Genomic DNA, 26,147 nt, shown 5'->3' with positions numbered 1-26,147 from the left:
TATATTGTGCTACTCAAAAGAACACCAAATTCTGCACCTTTGGATCAAAATGAAGTCCTTTTAACAGGTCCAGTCCTTAAACTGGACCTGTTTGAAAGCAAATCTCACTCAAATGCATTTATCTCCAAGTATGTGTATCTGGGGTTTAGATACTACCATTCACGCATTAAGCATTTCATATCATCAGGATTGAGTTTTGTACTTTTCTGGCAATTTGTGCTCCAACCTTTCCTTCATTACCATTTTAGGCCCTCTAATCTTTCTATTCATCCTTGGATGTGTACGTCATCTTTTTTTTTTTAATGAGTCCTGTCTTTGTTGTTGTTTTAATTCTGACAAAGTGAACTCTAATCCACAAAATACATGCTACAATAAATCTTTAAGTTTTTAAGCTGCTGCAAGAACCCTCTTTCTTTCACCCTATTTTCATTAAGGATAATTTCAAGAAGTCTCAAAACTGCCAAGAAAAGGGAGTAGAGAGACACATGGGTTTTTCACATCATGTTCCTGTTTCAGTCCTATAATTGAAACAGGAGATATATGTAAAGTCAGTCTTCTGGTCCTCATCGATTTGAAAACAGAAAGACACCCCCGCCCCTCAAATAAAAAGAACCTTTCCAAAAATCTCCAACCATCCAATGAAATATACCTACCATATTATGGCAAAAGAGAAAATCAAGAAGAAGAAGAATTTCCTACCTGTAATCTTGTTCCCAAAAGTTTCATTTTTCTTTCCTCCTGCACACTTTTTTTCTGATTTTATTATTTTTTTTTGGCAAACGGTGAGTCTGGAGGACTTGGAAACCAAGACTGCCGAGTAAGGAAAGCAGACTGCCCAGGAGTCAGAATCCAGGAGTAAGGTCCGTATCTTGATCTTCCATATCTTTCCAAAAGAAGAGGAGGGAGGGGGCGGGGAAAGGAAGGAGAAATGGGATAAAAAAAGGGCACATTAGTTCACGGTGGAGATGAAGATGGGAAGAGCAAATCCCAAGCTACTATCTTGTGTATCTGTGACCAGAGTAAATTTCTGAAGCAATTGGATACATCGCTAAAACCTAATGCTCAGCCTGATTCCCTTGAGTAGGAGAGAAAAAAAAAATAAAGGGGGGACCCTAATCCTCACCAACCAACACCTTTCTCAGAAATTTGCATCCCTGCTCTACCCGGGACTAATCCTCTCGCTGGAGCCTTAAAGCAAGAACCCGTTTCGCCCGCGGAACTGGCAGCGCGTCCTTCGCCGATTCGCTTCGAAGCCTTTCGCCTCGACTCGCCCGGTTTGCAAACCTCGGACAGAGCCCGACCTACCGGTTCGCCTAAAGGGGCACCTAAACCCGGGGCAAAAAGCCCGTGGCCAAGAGGACCACTGTGCCCTTGCTGGGTGTTTTTTCCTCCCCTGGCATCTCTCTCTCGCGCGCCCTCGCATTTTTTCCCCCTCCTTTCCATACCGTTCTTGCTCCGAATTAAGAGCCCGATCTTCGAAGAGCTTAACCTCCCCATTCCAAAGAGATCTGGCCAGGGAAGGCTTAGATTAGAACATTTCAAGCAAACCAGCCCCAACCATCAAGAGGCGTCTTAGGTGGCAGCAGCATCATTAAACCAAGAGCTAAATCAACGCTGCGCGCCCTTCCCCAAAGTTCCCCACCAAAAGAAGCCGCGTTGCCAACCACCTTCGTGGGAGAGAGCGAGCGCCCAGGAGGTGAGTGGATCGAGTGGATCGAGCGGATCTCCTTCTTTGCATGGGAGTTTGATTTGCTGGGCAGCGCGGCGGCGGTGGCAACTCTACTGGCTGGCTCTGCTCCGCCACCGTTTCCCCCGCGCGCCCGCCGCGGCGTTCGCAGAGCCTTGCAGAAAAGGGGTGGAGAAGGCGCACAGGGGAGCGCGGGCGAGCTTTGGCATTTTCTTTCCCTCGGACCGGATTAGCCGTTTCTCCTCCAATGGCAACGTCCGGAGCTGCTGATTGGAAGCCATCCCCGTTAAAAAAAACAAAACAAAAAAAATCTGCTCTCTTAAGAGTCTCAGCCACAAATCCCAGGGAGGTTTTTTGTGGGGAGCGGGAGTCAAAACAGGCAGGGCTGCAATGTTGGACCCATTGACCTGGGACTACTTGAATGCAATATGGGCAGAATTTACTTTTGGAAAAAAATAATAAAATCAAACCCATCTGCAAGTCTGGCTGTGCCATTTATATTGCTTGAATGACAATGCCCAGGAAGTTATAGTCAGTGTATATTCAGTAAAAGCAGCAACTGGCTGTAGTGCGCAATTTTCAGAACCCTCATTTTTTTTAGAAAAAGAAAAAGACAAAACACTTTGCAAAGCACTTCATTGCCAATCATTCCAACCTGATTTGTCAATGTCTCCAACAGAGCTATCATTCCCAGCCAACAAACACTGTAAATAACAGAAGACTTCTGAATGCAGACACGGTCTAAAAGTGTGGAGACTTCTGTAGGAAGAAATATCCTTCTGGGTTCAGCTCCAAGTGGGGGAAAAGACACTAGAAACATGGAGACTGCTTGGAAAGATGGTTTAATGGTGGACAGGATCACATGGTTTGAGTTCCTGAACAGAAAAAGAGGCCGAGACGCAGTGAGTCCCTGGGTTTTATGTCCTCTCTGGCTTTGAACTTCCTGGGGTCCAGAAAGAGTATCCTGATTGGTTGTCAGACTCCCTGGGGATGGGGGTCTTAGCTAGCCTTGCTGGCTGATGTAATCTTCCCAGGTGCCAAATGATAAGTTTCTGTTGCTAGATGGGTCCTATTGTGTTAGTTTCTGTTGCTAGATGGGTCCTATTGTGTTAGTTTCTGTTGCTAAATGGGTCCTGTTGTGTTGCAGATGATGGTCCATTGACAAAGCTTGAGTTTCTGCCTCTGGCCCATTGACAAAGGGTGGGGGCAGGAAGATGGGAGCTGCTTCGTCTTTAAAACATGCTTCTCCTCCATCCAGGGAAACATAATCTGCCTTTTTAATATTTCCCAAAATATTTCATTCCTCTAGGAAAGGGGTAGGTGCTAACTTCCTACACTTCAATGCCCCAAAAATTCCATCTGGATATCTAACATGACTGGAAAGACTAGATAACTAGATCACAAGCAACTAACAAGAGGTCATTTAAAACTGGAGGGAAATAATTGGGATGGTAAGATTTATACAGTAACAGCATAGTCTACCTAAGATGGTTGTGGTCTCTCTCTCTCTCTCTCTCTCACGCCAGGTTTTTCAGAAAAGGCTAGGCAGCCACCATGCATGGATTGTTTAATTGCAGAGGGTTGGATGAGAAGTTCCTTCTAATGGCTTCCAACTCTAAAATTCTATGATTCTGTGGCTCGTGTACAGCTGATACCCAGCACTGGAAAATTCCATACTGAAAACTGAATACCTGAAGGATTGACTGTTGCATCTAATTTTCAGAGCAGCTTTGCATTTAGACTCGTTTGGTTTTATGAAACATGCTTAAAAATTAATAATTAGCAATTAACTGCATCTCTCTGAGGTCTAAACAAAAGTTGCCTAAAATTGGTTGAAAATTTACAAACATCTCCGGTGGGATTAAACACGATGCAAAGACCTGCTTTATTTAAGAGTGAACATATCTGTGGCTGTATCTGTGAAATCAGTATGGGGTAGTGGTTAACGCATTAGATTAGAAACCAAGAGACCATGAGTTCTAGTCCCACTTTAGGCATAAAAACAGCTGGATGACCTTGGCTTGGATGACTTTCTCTAAGCCTAGGAAAGAGACAATGGCAAAAAATGGAAAAACCTTGCCAAGAGAAATGTCAAGGCAGTTTCCAAGAATTGGGCACAATTGAACAATTGAAAAAAAAATGTGAATAAATCACAATTAGCCAATTTCAAATGGTATACTACATCATTAATATAAGTTTATAATCCATGATTGATTGATTGATTGATTCATTCATTCATTCATTCATTCAACTTACATGCTGCCCATCTTGCCTGGAGACAACACTAGATGACTTACAATCAATAATGGCTGGATTCAAATAGCACACTCTACCAAATCATTCTACTAATTGCCAATCACCTATAAATTGAATGTAGTGAATATAATGCTACCAAGGCTTCCTTCCTTCCTTCCTTCTCCATAAACCTTTTTCCCAAAGATCACCTACTACTTTTCACCAGTAGACATCTTGACCCATTTTCAAGTTAGGAAAAACATGATACTTTCTAAAGTGATTTTGCTCTGAGCTTCTGTGAAAACCCCTTCCCTTTTCCAGACAAAAGAGCAATAAAAATCTAAATGAAGAGTGATTTGTCTGCTGGAATATTTGACTCAGATGACCAAGTGCAAAAATCACTTTCAGTAATTGTAGAGAAATGAAAACTTGAAGGCTATTTTGTTACGGGATGCCCTTCCACGTGACAGTGAAAGATCTCATCTTCTATTTTTGCTTTGAGAACTTGCCAAGATGCTCACCTTTGACATGGACCGAGAAGTCAGATGATCTGATCTGATTCAATTTGATCCAGCAAAGCTCTATGAACAAGTAGTTGATTCTTTTAGCCATAGCAAGCCAAATGCTACTTCCCCCCTCCCCACAATCCATTGCCAAGGGTTGTTTTATTTCAAACAATTTATTACGCTGAAATATTCACAAAGCTTTGGCATCCTGACAAACAGACGGGAGCAAGGAGATCCATTCTGGTGAATAACGGTTCATTCTTCTTGGGTGTAAACCATTCCTTTTTAATTAATAGTCATTACAGGGAAAGGAGCATTGCTTGACTTGAGGGAATGTGTTAGTGCTTCATCAGAGCATGAGCTAGATAAATAAACATAAAACATTTGTGGATAGTTTTTTTTAAATGGTATGTTTGAAATACAACTAGTTTCCAAAAGTTTATTTTATGGAGTTAACATTGTTGAAAGTTTTTTTTTTTTTTTTTGGGGGGGGGGGGGAAGGCCTAGCAGCACTTAATTGCTGAAAATTAACAGCACCATTTCCTACTATTTTGCAGAGACAAACACATGAAAACTGTAGTAAAAGCCTTAAAAGAAACATATTTGACTTTAAAACTTCTCAAAGGAGGAGGGAAAACCCAAAGTCCCAGTTCTAGGAGGGAGTTTAGGGAGCTGGCTCCATTCTCATTACAGGTTGGCTCCCCTAAAGGTGGTCCAGTTGGTATCTTCCATCCCCAGGAGTAGGGGATGGCTTATATTCAGGTACTTATTAAGAAAAAAAAAACTGGTTTGCACAATCAAGATTCCAGTGGACAAGACGACATAGACATTCATCTGATATTCCTTGAAGGAACATAATGAATGGGTGCTTCATGATAGTTGAGGTGACTCAAACTGTTCTGCAAACTCAGTTAGTATGGGTTGGTTTATGATCCAATGGCAGCATTATGTTTTACTTGATTACTAAATTAATTAACTTTCTGTGTTCAGAAGTTAACCAAACTAAACTAACCATGCTGAGAATGTGGTATAAATGCATCTGCTAACTCTAAAGCTCACTTCTGACATAATCCTTTTAGGGGATGTGGTGGCTCGGTGGCTAAGATGCTGAGCTTGTCGATCGAAAGATCGGCAGTTCAGCGGTTCAAATCCCTAGTGCCCCGTAACGAGATGAGCTCCCATTACTTATCCCAGCTTCTGCCAACCTAGCAGTTCGAAAGCACATAAAAAATGGTAGAAGAAAAATAGGGACCCTCTTTGGTGGGAAGGTAACAGCGTTCCGTGCGCCTTTGGCATTTAGTCATGCTGGCCACATGACCACGGAGACATTTTCAGACAGCGCTGGCTCTTCGGCTTTGAAATGGAGATGAGCACTGCCCCCTAGAGTCAGGAACGACTAGCACATATGTGCGAGGGGAACCTTTACTTTTTACCTAACTCTTCATATGACATCCATAAGCATATTATGTGAACTAGAAGGAAAGAGTTAATTAAGTAAACCATGATTCACTTACTTGGTTATACGGCTATAACCACACCATAGCAAACCATGTTTTCTTTTAATTATACTAAGCTACAATGCAGTTCAAATCCAAAAATCGCATTATGGCATGGACCATTGAGATACCTGGCTCAGTATTGTCTACAGCATATACGGCTCCTAAAAGTCCTCCAAGGCATGGCTGATATCCCAGCATTCTTGGTTCAACCATTTCTGGACAACCAGAGATTGCCCAACGACGAACAGAAAAGCAACCAATATTTACCATTATTTTATGATTAAAATAATAAATTATGCTATGAAAACCAAGATAACTTAGCGATAATAAATGAAGATGTTTCAGATTTTTTTGCAAACATAGCATCTATTTCCGAATATTTCACATCTTTTCCTGGGATTATGTGCAAAAGGAAGCTATGGGGCTGCAAAAAAAGATGCAGCTGCTTTAAAGAGTCATGGACAGATGTTGCATCCACGTTCTTGCTTGCTCCAATACATTTTTTGGAAATCAAATAGAGTTCAATTCTGATACCTAAAAGCACTTTCTTGGGAATCAGCATTGTTCAGTTCTGTGCACAAATGTGCATTTTCACAGAATTCAGGTAGCTTCTAGTAAAACCGACAAACCAGCCAGAAATAACAAAACAAAGGAACAATGACTCCAAAAAGCCAATTTTTCAAAGCTGAACTGCCCAAACCTATTCCACATTTAATGAAATAGTTTTCCAGAATTCCAGCCATGAGTCTTCTCCAGCTCTAAATAGATTTTTGAAAAAACATTCTTTAATTGATATATTTATGAATCATACCCTCTGCTAACCAGGCAACTAGGAATAATTTTACATAGAATTACAATACGTGCAAAATAAAACTCATGTATCAACACCAACAAACAAAGGACTAAAAACAAGGAATGACAACGGGGTAGCCTGACTATATCGGCTACCCCTAAGCAATTGCCTAAGGCATCCTGATCAATAAGGTGGCACATTTTGGGAGAGAGAAGAAAAAAAACAAATTTAAAAATGCTTCCAGACATTCATCTAGAGCAATGTTTCTCAACCTTGGCAGTTTTAAGATATATAGCCTTCAACTCTCAAAATTAACCAGCTAACCAGCTGGGAGCTGAAGGACACAAATCTTAAAGTTGTCAAAGTTGAGAAACACTGATCTAGAGCAACAATTCCCAGCTGCTAATCCAGCATCGTTGCTGGATTGCAGCGAATATAGAGAAGTTAGTGTCAAAGACCAACTCAAGATGGCATCATTGCCATTAAAAGTTGGATGATACGGAACTTCTTTAGTGCTCCATGAACAAACTCACCGAGAAGAGCAATTTAACATGCCTTACGGTGCTGCCTTCAAAGAAAGCCCTTTGTCTCCAGGAAGGTGGAGCAAATAATATGCTCTCCCATTCTCAATGCAAATTCAGTGCATTGAGTGCATTTACAGTGCAAATTCAATGCAGCTTGTTAGGGAAAGCAGTGATTGTATTTTGGTACTATGACTTCAGAGATGAACTTTTAAAATATAATGGACCCAACTTTGTTTTAATGCTGAGGAGCAATCTTTATCCAGGCATCTAAAGTTGCAGAAGGCATGAAACAGAGCTAAAGGTGTGTGTGTGTGTGTGTGTGTGTATGTGTGTGTGTTAGTTATGGTATTGGACTAGGACAGTGGGGAGTGATGCAGTCTACTTCTGTCATGGAGACTCAATAGGGACATGAAACGAGTCACACTTCTCAATCCAGACCATCTCACAGGGTTGTGGGCAGGGGTGAAATCCAGCAGGTTCTGACAGGTTCTGGAGAACCGGTAGCAGAAATTTTGAGTAGTTTGGACAACTGGCAAATACCACCTCTGGCTGGCCCCAGAGTGGGGTGGGAATGGAGATTTTGCAATAGCCTTCCCCCAGAAGTGGGGAGGGAATGTGGATTTTGCAGTATTCTTCCCCTGCCACGCCCACTAAGCCACACCATGCCCACCAAGCCACACCCACAGAACCGGTAGTAAAAAAATTTGAACTTCACCACTGGTTGTGGCGTATGGAGAAGGGAGGACAGTACGATAGGCACATTATCTTGAGATATCTGAAGCAAAATTTAATAATACATAAATACAATGGGAATAGCTTAAGCCAGTGTTTCTCAACCTTGGTAGCTTGAAGATGGGTGGACTTCAACTCCCAGAATCCCCCAGCCAGCAGCGCTGGCTGGGGGATTCTGGGAGTTGAAGTCCACCCATCTTCAAGCTTCCAAGGTTGAGAAACACTGGCTTAAGTCTTTTTTTTTGTTTCCTCTGAATTTTCTAAAGAATAATTTGGTTTGGTTTTGGTTTCGCTAATGGGAGTAGCAACAACTTGGCCATTGCTTTTCTTTTCTTTTTTATAATGTCCTAAATCTAAGTTGGATTCAAACATAGTATGATTCATTCAGCCATGGATGGTTAGAGAAATCAGAGCCAAATGCATACGTCAAATGTTTTGGTAGACAAAACCGAATGACTGAGTTCAGACAGAGTCTTAAACAAAAGCTATTAAACCACATTATGGCTATTATCTGATCCAGGTCTAAATCATTCTTAAAAACACTTGTACTGGTCAGGGGATTGTTGGACGCTCTGCAGGGAACGGCCCTGCACCAACCAGACATGAGAAAAATCTTCTTTTTTTTTTTTGTTTTAAATGTTCTGATCTGCGAAAGAAGGAAACAGATTTTGCCTCGGCAGATGGTGGGTGGATTTGTGCATTGTGCACAATATGCTAAGCTGTTTGATTTAGTTAACTAAAGTTTATTGGATAAATCATCATGGGCTGGATTTGCACAACACAGGAACACAAACCAAACAAATCACATTCTGGCTTTTTGCAAATTATGAGCCCAGCCAGAGTGGGAAATAGAAATGCACTTGATAGGGGTTCCCCAGATGCCAGCAAGCAGGATTGTGGGTTAGTTTTGCCAGTGATGCAGCTAAAAGAAAAGAAAAGATAATGGGTTTTTTGTTTGTTTGTTTGTTTCCAAGTGGATTTTTGAAAACAGGGACTGCTGCTTTTCCCTTGGGCTCTGTGAATGGGAGTAGACAAAGACACTTTAAATTTATCTGTTTCAATCAACCCCCTTCCCCCAGCCCCTAGCCCGGGGGATCAAACTCAAGGCCCGTGAGCCAGATTTAGCCTGTGGGGTGCTTAGATCTGGCCCATAGGGCCACCCCGGAAACAGCAAAGGACCAGCCCATGGTACCTCTGCCACTGAAAACAGAGCTCGGGAGGGTCTCCTGTGGCCCTCCTGGACTTCGTTTTTGGTCGTGACGGCCACCTCCAGACCTTTGCCAGTGAAAACACCTCCCCCCAGCCCTGGCTCCATTTTTGTTGAAAGAAGGCTAGCAAAACAAACTAAAAACAAAACAAAAGCAGAAATGTTTTCCCTTTTTTCATTTGAGCATGCAAGAAGGGACAGGAAAGAAAAAAAAGGAAAGAGGAAAGAAAAAGAAGGAAAGATAGGAAGAGAGCAAGGAAGGAAAGTAAGGAAAGAGGGAAAGGAAGAAGAAAAGAGAAGGAAAAAGAAAAGGGAGGGAGGGAGGGAGGAGGGAGGGAGGGAGGGAGGGAGGGAGGGAGATTATAATGAGAATGAGAGAGAGTCTGAGGGAACTCCTTCCTTAGCACTTGGCCACCACAGGTGCCCCCGACACAAGTGATGTCATTGAGCTGGCCATGCCCATACCTTGCCTTAGTGAGCACCGCAAATATCTGTTTAGGCATCTTGATTCCTCTAAGTATTAATTATCCCTCAACAATTGCATGCACAAATCAGAGTTTCCAGTCACAAGGAAGGTGAAGTGGGCTGCTTTGCACACTCAGCCTTTCTACCTCTTTGTCTTGAGGCTCAGGTAGTTGTGCACCACTTTTTCTTTAATATATACTGTAGGTCAGAGGTCTGCAACCTTAAACACTCAAAGAGCCATTTGGACCCATTTCCCACAGAAAAGAAAACACCAGGAGCCACAAAACCTGGGTGGGTGTGGCCAACTCGACGTCACTCACTTCCACCAGTCACATGACCCCCTACCCACGCCTACCCAGCCAGTCATTAGGGCAGAGAACTGGTTGTTAAAAAACACTGGGAATCACAAAACCCTTTTGACATGGGAGAGGGGCGGGGCCAGCCAGTGGTAGGATCACTTGACATGGAGCCACAGCAGAGGGCCCAAAGAGCCGCATGTGGCTCTGGAGCCGCAGGTTGCTGACATCTGATATAGGTAGTTTTCAACTTACAACAATTTCTTTAGTGACTGTTCAAAATTACAACAGCACTGTAAAAAGTGACTTATGATTATTTTTCACACTTACGACCATGGCAGCATCCCCGTGGTCATGTGATCAAAATTCAGATGCTTGGCAACTGACTCATATTTATGACGGTTGCAGTGTCCTGGAGTCCTGGAGTTGCCTTTTGTAACCTTCTGACAAGCAGAGTCAATGGGCAAGCCAGATTCCCTTAAGAACTGTGCTATTAACTTAACAATGAGAGTGATCCAGTGGTGGATTGTTCCCGGTTCTGTCCGGTTCTTCAGAACCGGTAGTAAAAGCAGCAGGAGGCTCCGCCCACCCGCCCGGATGTCATAATTGATGATCTGCGCATGTGCAGAAGCTTCCCATTGCGAACCGGTAGTAAAGGTAAGTAGAACCCACCTCTGCAGTGATCCACTTAATAACTGTGGCAGGAAAGGTTGTAAAATAGGGCAAAACTCTCTTAACAAATGTCTCTCTCAGCAACAGAAATTTTGAACTCAATTGCGGTCATAAGCTGAGGACTACCTGTAGAAAACTATTATGAGCCTTGGTAGTACAGTGGTCTAAGGCACCCTGTTATTAAGCTGGTTATTAAGACCAGATGCCTACAATTACTGCAGGTTCAAATCTCACCAGGCTCGAGGTTGACTCAGCCTTCCATCCTTTCAAAGGTAGGTGAAATGAGGACCCAGTTTGTGGGGGCAATAAGCTGACTTTGTGTAAATATACAAAAGAATGAAGGCTATTGCTTAGCGCATTGTAAGCCCCCCTGAGTCTCCGGAGAAGGGCGGCATATAAATCAAATTAAAAAAAAAAAAAAACTGGGGGCAGGGGGAGACAACAAGGAATCCTACGGTGTCTGAAGACTATAGTTCTGAGGATTCTTAAAATCCACAACATTAAATGGGATTTTCTGCTTAGTAAATCTTCAGAGGATTGTGCCAGCATTACAGGACTATTTTTTTTTAAAGCCTGCATTCCACCATTTCATGCTGGCTGGGATATTTAGACATTAGAATCCCTTCATCCAGAAATGAAAAAAAATATTAGATCGGAGAGCAAGCAATTTATGTCTTAGAAACAGGTGTGTACTTCTCCAGAAGCAAGTCCTTCTGTTTCTACTGGACCTTAAGAGAGGTCGCAGAGTGATCTCTGCGAACTTAAACCATTCTGTGCAGCAAGACACATCCCTGCACAATCAACTAGATCCAAATCTAGTAGAGGAGATTTTTGTTTTGATGTTGCACAGTCCTTTTCACGATGCTTTGGAACAAGCCAACCAACACTGGTTGTGTTTGGAGAAAAGTAATCTTCCCACTGTCATATATTTTTGCCAGGTACTAAGAGCACTTTCCCCTTCTAAGTATTTCTGCTCTGGCAGTTACTTACTGTAGCGACAAATCTGAAACTATCTAGAAGTAAGAACACTGTAATGTAGAAGGTGAAGCGTTGGATCTATTATGTTAGTCCAGCAATTGCTGCACTAATAGGAGATTGGCAAGTGTGTTAGTTTGCTATAAAATCTGTTAGGGTAACTAAATGTAAAAAGGAAGAATAGAATAGAATAGAATAGAATAGAATAGAATAGAATAGAATAGAATAGAATAGAATAGAATAGAATAGAACAGAACAGAACAGAACAGGACTAGACTAGACTAGACTAGACTAGACTAGACTAGACTAGACTAGACTAGACTAGACTAGACTAGACTAGAACAGAACAGAACAGAACAGAACAGAACAGAACAGAATAGAATAATAGAGTTGGAAGTGAGCTTGGAGGTCTTCTAGTCCAACTCCCTGCTTAGGCAGGAAACCTTATATCATTTCAGACAAATGGTTATCCAATCTCTTCTTAAAAACTTCCAGTGTTGGAGCTTTTATAACTTCTGGAGGCAAGTTGTTCCACTGGTTAATTGTTCTAACTGTCAGGAAATTTCTTCTTAGTTCTAGGTTGCTTCTCTCCTTGATTAGTTTCCATCCATTACTTCTTGTCCTGCCTTCAGATGCTTTGAAGAATAGCTTGACTCCCTCTTCTTTGTTGCTGTTCTCTGAGATATCAGAACACAAGATTGTGTGTGGGGGGGGGGTTGTGTCTTTCATAGTTTTGTCCTCTCCCCAAATATGTTGGAAATCACAATGGATAATTGCCTAGAACTATCCTGAAGAGTTCTATAGAAGAAATCCTTCTAACCACTAATGATGCATAACCGACTGGGTCTGGTCATTCTAAAATTCAGCACCAAATCCTCAAGAATCCCTAAATCTCAAAAACTGCCCTGAACAAGTTACTAACTGATCTCCACTCCTTTGTCAAGTTTTATTAACTGCAAAAAGAGCTAAGCTTTTGCAGATGCCATCTTTCGATCCTTGGAGTATGAGTGGGAGTACAAATCTGCTAACCAAATATATATTCTTCCTATATCTAACCCACCTGGGTTAGACATTACCAGCTTTTTAATGGGCCCTTCTGCTCTGTGCCTATAATAAGAACTTGTTCAACAGCGTTTAGCTTAGATAATGCTCAACCATATGCCAAGACCAGTTATTTTCAGGAAATCAAAGTCCTACTAAACGCATAAGTTTAGGGCAGACTCTGGCTTTAATTAACAATGGGTTAACCATCTCTTGTTAATGAAGCTGAATGTTTCCCTTGATCCCAATATTGGACAGGCATTTTACAGACATTTAGTTTGCTCTACATTATGATACCCAAGGTGTTGAGCATTGAATGGCAGATTTGAATGGACCAATCAGGAAATAGGAACTGGAGCGGGAAATTCAGAGGAACGTCAGTGGCTGAAGTCTGGGACAGCTCCTAGCTATAACAGGAGCTGCCGCGGCTAGCTCAGCCATTGCGATTTACGGAGCTAATAAAAAGTGTTTACTGCTACCTTGTGTCCAGTCCTTTTTTGCGTCCACTATCTAACACAAGGTGTCTTTTTTTTAATGTCAAAAGTATCCCATGATTTGTAACATTTTAAGCCATTTATTGAGAAAAGAAGGAAATTTGCAGATAAATTTTCATTTACTATACCGAGGTAAATAAGGGTAACTTGTTAGGTAATGATGGTGGTGAGAAGTTACAATAATCCTATAGGTCCAATACTCTCTTTGAGGCTTTTTTTTTTTTTAATTTGATTTATATGCCGCCCTTCTCCGAAGACTCAGGGCGGCTTACAATGTGCTCAACAATAGCCTTCATCCTTTTGTATATTTATACAAAGTCAGCTTATTGCCCCCACAAACTGGGTCCTCATTTCACCTACCTTAGAAAGGATGGAAGGCTGAGTCAACCTTGAGCCTTGGCGAGATTCGAACCCTGCAGTAATTGCAGGCAGCTGGTCTTAAGCAGCTTAATAACAGGGTGCCTTAAACCCTTGTACTACCAAGGCTTGATGGCAGGGATGCTATTCAGCAGGTTCTGACAGGTTCTGAAGAACAGGTAGTGGAAATTTTGAGTTGTTCAGAGAACCGGCAAATACCACCTCTGGCTGGCCCCAGAGTGGGGTCAGAATGGAGATTTTGCAATATCCTTCTCCCAGGAGTGGGTAGGGAATGGGGATTTTGCAGTATCTTTCCCCCAGGAGTGGGGAAGGAATGGGGATTTTGTAATATCCTCCCCCCAGGAGTGGGTAGAGCATGGGGATTTTGCAGTATCCTTCCCCTGGAGTGGGATGAGAATGGAGATTTTGCAGTATCCTTCCCCTGCCATGCCCACCAAGCCACACCATGCCCACCAAGCCACACCCACAGAACCTGTAGTAAAAAAAAATGAATTCCACCACTGCTTGATGGGTACTAAACTTTACACCCTAGTTTAATGGAAACAATTTTTAAAAGCAGCCTCTGCTAAGAAGCTGAGCAAGGAAAGGATCAGCACTGTAAAATATCAGGAGGATCGACTCACAGGTAACATTAATTCATGGAGAAGATAATTATTATCCAAACCTTTTGGGGGCCGTTGTTATCATCATTGGTATAATAGCACAGCACCATTCATCGCCGGGCTTCAGGGAATATCCAAAAGGTTCAGATAATTGAATGCTAAGATGAATAAGGGTGGGTCGGGAGGGGAAGCTGCTCACTTTACAGATATATTAGCTCAAGCATGGGCAGTTTGTTATGAAAGCAAAACAAAACACTGCATTCTCAAAGGGAAGGATGGTGTGGTGCCAATAGGAGTTTGAGCTTCAGAATGATATGAGGCACACAGGTGTGGCTTATGGGTGTTGTTCCATGTAGTTCTGAAGCTGTATTCAGAATGAATGCAAACTCCAGGCCTTGAAGTTTATCACTGGAATCTCAGATGCAGGAAATGAAAACGCTTGCATAAGCATCAGATTTAACAGATTAACAGAGTTGGAAGGGACCTTGTAGGTCATCTAGTCCAACCTTCCTGCCCAAGCAGGAGACCCTATACCATTTCTGACAAATGGCAGTCCAGTCTCTTCTCGAAAGCCTCCAGTGATGAAGCTCCCACAACTTCCGAAGGCAACCTGTTCCATTGGTTGATTGTTCTCACTGTCAGAAAATTTCTCCTTATTTCTAGGTTGAATCTCTCCTTGGTCAGTTTCCATCCATTGTTCCTTGTCTGGCCTTCAGGTGCCTTGGAAAGTAGCTTGACCCCTTCCTCTCTGTGGCAGCCCCTCAAATATTGGAACACTGTTATCATGTCTCCTCTGGTCCTTCTCTTCACTAGACTGGCCATGCCCAGTTCCTGTAACCGTTCTTCATAAGTTTTAGTCTCCAGTCCCCTAATCATCCTGGTTGCTCTTCTCTGTATTTTTTCTAGAATCTCAATATCTTTTTTACAGTGTGGTGACCAAAACTGGATCATTTGAGGAAATGTCTGAAAAACTCCAAGCGAGGGTAGTTTTTGCAGTGTCTATGTGTATATACACACTTTTATGGAAATATCTTCGATTGTAGAAAAAGAGCTTGATGACCTCAGCCACAGAAATGCTTGAAAATTTCTGACCCAGCCCAAATGGCACCATTCAAAGCATCTGATGGCTCATCCGTACCGCAGTTAAATTGAGTTTAACAGACTCTTCCTTTGACTGGGTATTCTTTTGTGTGCAATTTCATTCAAGTAAACCACAGAGCTTGACGATACGATGCGATGCTTCAGTATTCTAAGCAAATGACAGTTCAGCAGTTTGCAGGAGTCTTTGTTGTGACAAACATGCATTCAAAAAAAAAAAAAAAACCAAATGAAAATTTCCCCCCAAAGTGTAACTAGATGAATTGTATTATTAGTAGAAATATTTCAGGGTGAACAGGAACCTTTTCAACTTTCTGTAGCATTTTGATGGCGAGGGTGAGCAGATCAGAGAGGGAAGACGATAAGAGGCAGATGAAAACATGCCTTGCAACTTGCCACAGGGACACTATTAAAAGCAGCCACCCCATAGTGAATCATCCCTGCCTATGCTATGATCTGTAGGAGGTATTCAGAAAGTCTTTTTTTTTTCCAGGGATTGGCTGGGAATTGGAACGAGGTAAGAAAAGTTGAGTTGCTGAGCTGTCCTTGGTGGGATTATATTGCTCATTTGTAAAGCATATGCTTTCCTCCTCCAATGACTGCATTTATTTTCCAAAACAAAACAAAATTTCAAAAAGAGGGCTGTGAAAACATTTACAGACCCCTCGCATCCTGGACATAAACTGTTTCAACTCCTACCCTCAAAACGACGCTAAGTGTCTAGAACACACGAACAGTTTTTTCCCCGAAAGCCATCACTCTGCTAAATGAATAATTCCCTCAACACTGTCAAACTAGTTATTAAGTCTGCATTACTATTAATATTCTCATTGTTCCTATCACCCATCTCCTCCCACTTATGACTGTATGACTGCAACCTTGTTGCTGGTATCCTTATAATTTACATTGACAGTTTCCTAATATGATTGCTTATCTGTTCTCTATGACTATCATTAAGTGTTGTACCTTATGATTCTTGATGAAGGTATCTTTTATGTACACTGAGAGCGTATGCACCAAGACAAATTCCTTGTGTGTCCAATCACACTTGGCCAATAAAGAATTCTATTCTATTCTATTCTATTCTATTCTATTCTATTCTATTCTATTCTATTCTATTCTATTCTATTCTATTCTATTCTATTCTAATTGCCCACAGTCCTGGAGAGACCAGAGTACTTCAGCCCATGTTTATATCAAAGGGCACAAATATTACTTCGCACAGTTTGTGTGGAGCATTGTTTTTAATGCTTCATAAACAATGGTTAATGGCTTAGTGAATTCTGCAAACATAGCCAAATTTGTTTATTTATTAAACAAGCCATGGAAAATCCAACCAACCTCTTCAGATAAAGTATCTTTCCAAAAGATCCCAAACAAGCCATTCCTGACTCACTGGATGGATTTCTTTACACTGAGCTGGAACTGCAGTCTGTTAAATGAGTAATTTGATATAGGCGGAATTTCTGAGTTCCCTTATAATAGGAAGCCTAGCCCAAGAAGAAGAAGAAGAAGAAAACCCACCAATGTCTTTAATCTTGCTGAAATTTGGTATATCTTTCATAGAATTCCTCCACTCCCATCCCTTATTTTGCAAGTCCAGCTGTGTTTAATGAGATTCTGCCTTAATTAAAAAGAAGCCATACATAGCCATGAAGCTTGGCTCCTCTTTAAAGGTAGTGAATACGGGAAGCGTGTACTTGACATCTTCCAGAGACAGTGCAATTAAACAATACTGGGATTGGCAGACCAGGCAGCTTCATCTACTCTTAAGTGTGCCAAGAATTGCAGCTTTGGGGAAACACTGCACTCATCACTTGTGGGAAATACTCATTAGGAATGAGCAGCGCCTGCTGACTTTCTTCCAGCCTTAGAAGTGGCACAGATCTCTGTCTATGTGACCTGAGATTGTAGAAATTTATAACTATAAATATAGATAACAGGGATAAGTGAAGAAATGAGATGCTTGGGTCTGTACATAAAATGCTATAAAATCAAAATATAACTATTCACAAAACATGAGGCAACTAAAATCTTCAGAATTCAGACAATTGCTTTGAGGGCATTTGAATCACTGCAAAACTTTTGAGAATCATCCTTTCATCTGAATGCCAGAGCTCTTGATTGTAATACATCAAAACTATGATTAAGGCTATCTAACTGGAACATAAGCCTGGTTCCTTTTGGAGAGAGACATAGATAGATTTAATAGAGTTTCTTAAGGGAGTTTAACTGTGGAATGACAGTTGCCATCTCTCTTCCCTCAAGTGATGTTCCATCTGACCTTCCCAAACATGTTCTCTCAAGATCTGCATAAAACTTTGCTGATAAGATTACCGGGAGTGAGGAGGGGAATTTTTTAAAGTGGGAGAATCTATTCTTCAAATTAGAGTAGAGTAGAATAGAATAACAGAGTTGGAAGAGACCTTGGAGGTCTTCTAGTCCAACCCCCTGCTTAGGCAGGAAACCCTACACCACTTCAGACAAATGGTTATCCAACATCTTCTTAAAAATTTCCAGTGTTGGAGCATTCACAACTTCTGCAGGCAAGTTGTTCCACTTATTAATTGTTCTGTCAGGAAATTTCTCCTTAGTTCTAGGTTGCTTCTCTCCTTGATGAGTTTCTACCCATTGCTTCTTGTCCTGCCCTCAGGTGCTTTGGAGAATACCTTGACTCCCTCTTCTTTGTGGCAACCCCTGAGATATTGGAACACTGCTATCATGTCTCCCCTAGCATGATATCAGCTAGCATGACAACTCCCCTAAAATAACAACTTACATTTCCCAGTTGATGGTTCTTGTTCCCAGAGATCAGATGTCTTACTTCCCAACTATAACTTCATAGAAGTACCTGGAGGACAAGGGACAATTATAATTTTCACTATTGGCTTTTACTCCTTAGCTGCAGTTAATATCCAAGTCCTTCTTGTTTCTATTCTCATTCCTTGCCTGCCCTTCGTCCCAGTTTTAGGAGTTCCCTGCCCATAATCCAGAACTGACTTCAAAGTTTGTAAAAAAAAAACAAAAAAAAAAACATAAATGCCATATACGTGAATAATAATAATAATTTGGTTCTTGTATTTTGCTTCACTCCTAAATGTACAAAGGCAATTTCATGCACAGGGAGCTGAGATGAAATGCCACTGAGAATGGAAAGGCTTAGTTCGGAGTATATGGTTGCAGGAGCAGCGAAATCGCCTCAACCTACCCACCCCCGCATTTTACTCTACATCCTAAATTCATCCCAGCCCCTGCAGGTCATTTCTGTCCTCTGTTCTGTTGTTCTGTCCCTGGATTTGGAAACTGTATCTACTGCTTGGAAGCAGGAAGCACCATCAGATGAGGAGGAGATCCTAAGTGTCCAAAGACCCTATAACGGACTTCAAGGCTGGTTGAAGGCTGGTCAGAACGGTGTTGCAAAACGAAGCCGAGCTCAGGGTGTGAACGCTTGTGTGAACGACGCAGCAAAGACAGGGGGGAGAGAGAGAGAGAGAGAGAGAGAGAGAGAGAGAGGGAGGGAGGGAGAGAGAGAGAGAGAGAGAGAGAGAGAGAGAGAGAGAGAGAGAGAGAGAGAGAGAGAGAGAGGTTTATTGAAAAGCAACAGTTCAACTCGAGTTAAAACGCCAGTCTCAGATTCCCTACCTTAAAAGGAGAAGGGTAGAATTAGCTCCCTGCGTCCAGAAGAGGCAATAGAGGCAGACTCAGAAGGGAATCGCTGAGGAGGGGCCTTGAATTGTCACTATAGGGATAGCGGTCGGCGATGAAGAATCACCCCCCCCCTCAACCTCCGTCGCTGTTCAGTGGAGATCTTCGAACGAAACCCCCATCCCACCCCGCCCACGTCAAAACCGGGCTGGCGGAGGCTATCTAAGGCATCAGTCCCCGAATTACATGTGCAAAACCTCACTCTCGCTCTCCACCCTCACTTTGCTGGCTTCTGCTCCCGAGATCCCATCTCCCCCAGCCCAGCCTATTTAGGAATAATCCGAATCGGACTTTTGGGGTGAAATTGACGCGACAAAGCAGTTGCAATTCGAAAAGAGGAGAAGAAAGCCAAGTGCGGGGACATTGCCGAAGGGGGCAGGGGGTGGAAGGTGGAAGAAAAGGGAGGGGGAAGTTCTGGCTTTTATTTGGAAAGCGTTTTGCAAAATCCTTAGGTGGGGGGACCTAGACCCTCCCACCCAATTGGCAATCTCCGGAATGAATCTGGAGAGAAATTTGTTGTCTTCTCTCGGTCTTTCTCCAATATCCAGTAAACTGCCTTCGGCGAGAGGGCAGTTTTTAGTATCGCCGAATCCTTAATCCTACACACAGTTACTCAGGAGTAATATCCATGGTTAACATAGAATTTATTTCAGAAGAAGCCTGTGTGGATGGCTGGGATCCTTTCTCAGCTCTGATCTCACCACTACTGCCTTTTAAGAACAGAACCTGAACTAAACCTTGTTTGTTTACCTTCCTCGCATAGGGCGCGCGCGCGCGCGGGCACACTCTTGCACAGCAACAGATTTCTCTTCAACCCAGATTCGATCTGGACCTGTTATTAACGAGGCTGCATGTGTGCACTGTGTATAGCGAAGGGCGCCGTAGAGACAAAGTGAGAGAAATAGGATGAAGTCAAGAGCAAAGTTGCCCTCCCGTAGCCAACGGGGCCGAACTGCACCTTTGTGCAACCTGAGAGATTTCAGCCGGTGCGAGATATATTTCACGACAAGAGCACCGCGGGAGCTTAAATGAACGCGTTGCACCCCCGGAGACTGACCCCGAGACCCTTCTGCCAGGAACTGGAGAGTATATATATATATATATATATAGATTCCCCGAGGCTGAACGATATCAGTCCTCTTGATAAACAGAAATTGCTCATTGATTTACTGGAAGGCGAGCTGAAAGGTCTCCTAAGAGGCGGTGACCTCGCCAGAATCCGCAGTGGATATACATATAGCTGGAAGAATAGAAAAATGGGTGGGTTGCCAAGAAATACATTCACGACGGATATTTGCAGACTTCTGATGTAGTACTTTCCCCTGGTAGTTATAGTTCAAAAGATATCCGAATAAAAATGGGGGAAAGCAACCATTTTAAGTGTTGGATTTACTGAGTAGATTAATCAGAGTGCAGAAACATGAGCGTGTATTGCTTAGACTCCAAGTTAGGGGAATTATTGACACGAAGATTCTGTCCTATAGGGAAGGTTCCACAATCCAGAGCATATCCTGGGGGGTCGGGGGGGGGGGAAATCTAACCTTCGTCCCGCCCTCTTCAACCTAGCGATCTTGCTCACGGATAGGTTTCAGCACTCTGGACAGCTCCATTCTTACCACACTTTGGTGCTTGGCGGCGAAGGGAGAAAATTTGATGAAAGATATCGAAATATTCTCATCATACACTGTCAAAATCTTTCATGTTGCCACGATTCCTGTTTATGAGGATAAACGGCCATTGATTTTTCGTCTGACTGGCTTCGAGGTAAATATGGGCTTACCTGCTTCTAGCCTCAACAAATTTACGTAGTCTTTCTTCCTCTGAACTCTCTTGGAAAACAAATTAATTTACAAATGCTTCAATTACCCCAAGGAAATCTTCAAGTACTTGAAAGGCATGTTCGATGTAACTTAATATACACCTCTGTTACACCTTCACAAATGTAGCCTGCTATATTAGGAGGAAGAGGAGGAGGAGGAGGAGGAGGAGGAGGAGGAGGAGGAGGAGGGGGAAGAAGAAGAAGAAGAAGAAGAAGAAGAAGAAGAAGAAGAAGAAGAAGAAGAAGAAGAAGAAGAAGAAGAAGAAGAAGAAGAAGAAGAAGAAGAAGAAACTGTTCCTAAATTCCAATATGATATTATAGATGAAGTGAAGATTCAGAGTTGTTCTGTGTGATTTTTTTTTTTTAAAAAAAGATGCAATTTGAGCTTTTCAACTCAAAGTTCAAGCCAAGTAACTATGTCATGGTTCAGAATTTTCCACTCCACTTTCAATTACCAGTCAAACAATATACATGTTTGTTTCTCCTTGGACTGTTTGGGGATCCCCCCCCCTCTTTTCTCTTCATTTCCTCTTACTAGTTTTGAATTTCTGCCTATCTTGCAGTTCCTCTTGAGTGGGCAATGCCTTTTTTAAAAAGTTTTTTTTTTAATCCCTCCTTAATTATTTTTAAATAACTCAAGGTAGGAAGCATTCCTTCTCCTATTATATCTATAGCAACAATCCTGTAAGGTAGGCTAGATTGAAAGATGTGCCTGGCCCAAAATCACCCAGCCAACTTTCATTTTGCCTATAAAGAAGATACACTGAAGGATAGATTTGCCATGAGTACTGAAAACAAAGCAGCTACTATTTAGGCACCTTTACATTAAATCTGTTTGGATGAAAATGAGGTTGTTATTTTATTATTATATTTACTTTATTCATTAAACATGAAACTCAGTCAACTAAACATTCAAAAATGTGTCACAAATACCATTGACTGGTGCTAATGGTTGATAGGCATTGCTGCCAGCATCCTAGGTATCAACCAAATACCTTCTTAAGATGTACGATGTTCCATGTAGCACAGCTTTTTGCAGTTCCACTGGTGTTAGTGCAGGAAGGTGCAATTTGCTGATGTATCTTATAAAATATTTGGACATGGTACCAAATGCCCTGATGACAATGGGTATCACTGTCACACGTTTCATCCATAATTGTGTAGTTTCGATGGCCAGGTCGCGATATTTCGTGATTTTTTCCAGTTCTTTTTCTTTGACTCTGGCATCACCTGGTACCGCGATGTCAATAAATTGTACATTTCGGTTTTTGACAACTGTGATATCTGGTGTGTTGTGTTCCAAATGATGATCCATCTTCATCTCTTCAGATCTCCCACGAGATCTTCACCTTCTCATTTTCTAAACTTTTTCCACTTTATGTTCCCATGACTTTTTGGATACAGTGCTTTGGATAAGTTATATTTTTTACATAATGCCATTGGATTAATTTAGCAACTCGGTCATGTCTAGCTTTGTAATCAGTTTGTGCAATTTTGCTACATTCAAATGTGAAACAGTTTCAACTTTGTTGTTGTGAAGTCGGCAGTTTGGATTGTTGGTGGATTTTTGTATCTTCTCTATTATTATTATTATTATTATTATTATTATTATTATTATTATTATTGGAAAATGTAGCAGAGGTTGCAGGAAGGGGAGTCAGATGTATTAGGAGAACTGTGAATTCATCCAGTTCAAAGTTCAGAATGCTGCTCCAAGATGTTGTCTTCAGAGGAACAGATGGATTCTGCAGACAAATATTCTCCCCCCCCCACCCCAAGTCTAGTGCGCAAAGTTTCTCTCATTTAAAGCACAGGGCTTCATGCAACATTAGTCAGCAGAAACTTAACCCCCAACTCCAAACTGAAGCTTAATCTAATACATGTAGCATATTAAAGTTGTAGCAGCATTGAGAATCACTGCATTCAAAGGGCCATTTAGACCATTAAGCCCGACTTCCTCGCTCCGTGCAGAAATTTAAATTAAAACTGTCCAATATCCACTTTATCACATCCAGTGTAGGGGAGACTATTGCCTCTCTGGATAATTGGCTATTGCTAACTGTTCTTATTCTTAGGAACTTCTTCCTAGTATTAAATCAGAAGCTACCTTTCTTTAAATTAAATCTATTAATCTGTGTTCTGAACTTTGGAATGAAGGAGAAGTCATCCTTTGATGTTCTATTCTTTCAGGTATTTGGGAAGGCCAATTGTATTTTCCCTTGAGACTTCTCTTCTCAAAGATAAACATTTAATATTTCTTCTAAGGGTTAGTTTCTCCTCTCCTGATCATCCATCTTGCCCTTATTTATATTTGCTTCAGTACATCTGAATTCATCTTAAAGCAAAATACCCACCTTTTACCAAATGCTTTGGGGTTGTTGTTATTCTTTTTAATTTCAAAGCATTTTATTAAAATAAATACAAAAGCAAATAATGGGACACAGTGGGGAGGAGAAGAGGAGAGAAAAGTGAAGAGGGGAGGAAGAAAAGAAAAGAAGGTATTGACTTCCAATTCCCTCTGTTGTAGTAGAATAAAGCATTAATATCGAACCTCAATTTTTTCTTTTCCAGAATAATATAAACTAGCCATTTTTATAACAACAAATCAATCTAATCAGTAAAACCCAAAATCAAAGTTTCATTTTTTCCCCACCTTTCCACCACAAAGTCCAGAAATGGTCTCCATGTACCCTATTTCCCCAAAAATAAGACATCCTCTGATAATAAGGCTTTTGAGCGCATGGCAATAAGGGCAAGTGCTTATTTCAGGATTCAAAAAAAAATATAAGATAGGGTATTCTTTTCAGGAAAACATGGTAGCAACAAAAGTACTTATATTCTTTTCTTTGATCAAAACGGTCAATTTAGCCATCTCTGCTAACTCCATCAACTTCTCTAGCCATTCGTCCAGGGTGGGAATCAAAATGTCCTTCCACTTTTGTGCATGCAGTAGTCTTTGTTGCCATCAACATAGGTATAAGATCAAAGTTCCAACTTTCCCCCCCAAATGCTTTGTTGAAATCAAAATATAATATATCTAGAGCATTTCTGTAACCAGTTAAGGAAATTGCCTGATCAGAAACCAAGAAAACATTAATTGGGTAAAAAAAAATCCATCCAGATTTCTATGAATTCTAATTCTAAGAATAGAATAAAGTAGAGTAGAGTAGAGTAGAGTAGAGTAGAGTAGAGTAGAGTAGAGTAGAATAGAATAGAATAGAATAGAATAGAATAGAATAGAATAGAATAGAATAGAATAGAATAGAATTCTTTATTGACCAAGTGTGATTGGACACACAAGGAATTTGTCTTGGTGCATACGCTCTCAGTGTACATAAAAGAAAAGATACATTCATCAAGAATCATAAGATCAGAATCCCTAGGGAGTTGGGCAGCATAGAAATGCGACTAATAAAATAAATAAATAAATAAATAAATAAATAAATAAATAAATAAGATACAACACTTAATGATAGTCATTACTACAGACATTTACAGATCAGTCACCAGTGGTGGGATTCAGCCGGTTCAGCCTGGTTCAGGCGAACCGGTAAGTAGCGACCTGCCCCACCCACTCGCCTTGGTGCTATGCTGTCCTATTTAGCCATGTTTTCTAAGCCGCACGTAGGCATACAAGCCACACACGCAAGCAAAGCACATGCATGGAAGGCAGTGCGCATGCGTGGAAGGTGCACACTCACATTTTTGGTGCTGGGCTAACCGGTTGTTAAATTATGTGAAGCCCATTTCTGTCAGTCACTACATGATTAGCATCCTACTTCAAAAATAGTGACAATATTTCCTCTCCTTCAGACATCTGGCACTTTGCCGATTCTTCAGAATTTTGCAGCGAAATGCATAAAGATTTGGACAATCTATCAGCAAGTTTCCTAATACTCCAGCATAGAATTACTCTGGCCCAGGAGACTTAAATTTACACAAAGTAAATAGGGGTTCCCATGGTTCTTTTGCTCTCATGCTATAATCCTATCCTTTGTCTTTGCTGTCCTATCTTTTGAGAAACCTAAGCCAAATAGAAGGGGGTTTAAATATAAGTAACAGGATTATGCACGCATCAAACTTTTTTTTTTTTTTAAAGAAGTGCTTTGGATTTTTCAGGAATACAAATACAGCACTTCTCTGCTATTTGAATTTTTATAGTTCGGGAAGGCTGAAGGAGTAAATCAGACTCCTGAATATAAAAAGGTAATCTATAAAACAAATCAAATGACTATCAATCTTAAAGCTGACCTGACCGAAGCCATCTTGGAGCTTCAGTGTTGCCACTCTGGAGCTGAGAGATAAGGAGGGGGCAGGGTGATTAGAGATAGCTGGGGTTTTGTAGCCAAAATAAAATACTTTCTCTTGGGAACAAGGGACATTCTCACACCTGGCCAGAGGAAGGAGGAGTGATGTCACCAGGCAACCAGACAGTGCCTTGATTGGACCATGTGACTGATTGTTTGGGGTTTGAAGGAAAAAATTACTTTTCATTAGGTGAAAACTGTGGGAACCTTCAGAGTCGGTTTTCACCAGATCTATGCCAATATGATATATCCAATAAAGCTATTCTTTGAGGAATCTACCTGCCTCGCAGTTTTGTTTGCTATGGATCTATTACCCTACTTTTCGGAGTATAAGACACATTTTTCCCCCCTAAAAGAGGGTGGAAATATTGGTGCATCTTATACATCGAATACAGCCATTTTTGGCCCCACCCCCAACCCCACATCCCATTTTTGCGAAAAACAGGGCCGTTTTTGAAAAAAAAACAGGGTGCACAGAACCTTTGGGAGGCCTGCAGAGTGCTCCTGGGGGCTGGGGAGGGCAAAAACTGTTTTTTTCTTGCTTACCTCTTTGAAATCTTGGTGCGTCTTATATACCGGTACATCTTATAGTCCGAAAAATACAGTACTTGACATTAAGCTTATATTCCAAAATGCTTCTTAATGTCACAAATCAGAATGTGTATTCTTGGGTGGGAAAAAGAAAACAGGTTACCACAAAAGCTGACTCACGCTGAATTCTTCTATACTAACAAGCTCATTCCTACTGTAAGAAGGACGTCATCCAAATAAATTGATGGAATGTGATGTCTTTACTAGTCAACAGTTATTGCACTACTATATAAAGATGGTTTTGTATCCTCCTCAAGTGGTTATAACCTTGTGAAATGCCCCCACCCCCTGTGCAGCTTCAATAAATCTAACTCAATGCAGATCAAATGGTCTCCGCTCATAAACTGGCTCTGGGATGTCTATATTTGTCCCTTCAAAAGATTTAAGAATCTAAAACAGCAAAACTTTTAAAGAGTTATTACATTACAGTTTTATGCCACTCCAGCCAGCAATTCTGAGCAACTCATAAAAGCTATGTAGCAATCATATAAAAAGAAGACAAGAATATAAATACATTCACA

The 26,147-nt window shown here is 41.4% G+C and overlaps 1 protein-coding gene across 3 annotated transcripts in view; it reads right to left on the bottom strand.

Annotated features, from left to right (window-relative positions):
- Positions 1-1,847, bottom strand: part of CHRM2 (cholinergic receptor muscarinic 2) — a 193,819-nt gene extending 191,972 nt beyond the window's left edge. For 2 of the 3 annotated variants that reach the window (XM_034403775.3, XM_034403777.3), the window contains exons 1-2: positions 1,668-1,847; positions 700-883 (exon numbers count right to left, since the gene is read on the bottom strand). The gene's annotated coding sequence lies outside the window, so the exon portion shown is untranslated. Of the gene's footprint in view, positions 1-699; positions 884-1,445; positions 1,538-1,667 lie in introns of those variants that run through there. The other variant, XM_034403776.3, reaches the window with a different exon arrangement.
- Positions 1,848-26,147: the final 24,300 nt, after the last annotated feature.

This window comes from Pantherophis guttatus, chromosome 7 (assembly GCF_059756535.1).
Source record: "Pantherophis guttatus breed Tessera chromosome 7, ASM5975653v1, whole genome shotgun sequence".
NCBI classification, from domain to species: domain Eukaryota; kingdom Metazoa; phylum Chordata; class Lepidosauria; order Squamata; family Colubridae; genus Pantherophis; species Pantherophis guttatus.
Note: the sequence above shows the minus strand (reverse complement) of the source record. Positions and strands in the feature narration are given on the sequence as shown.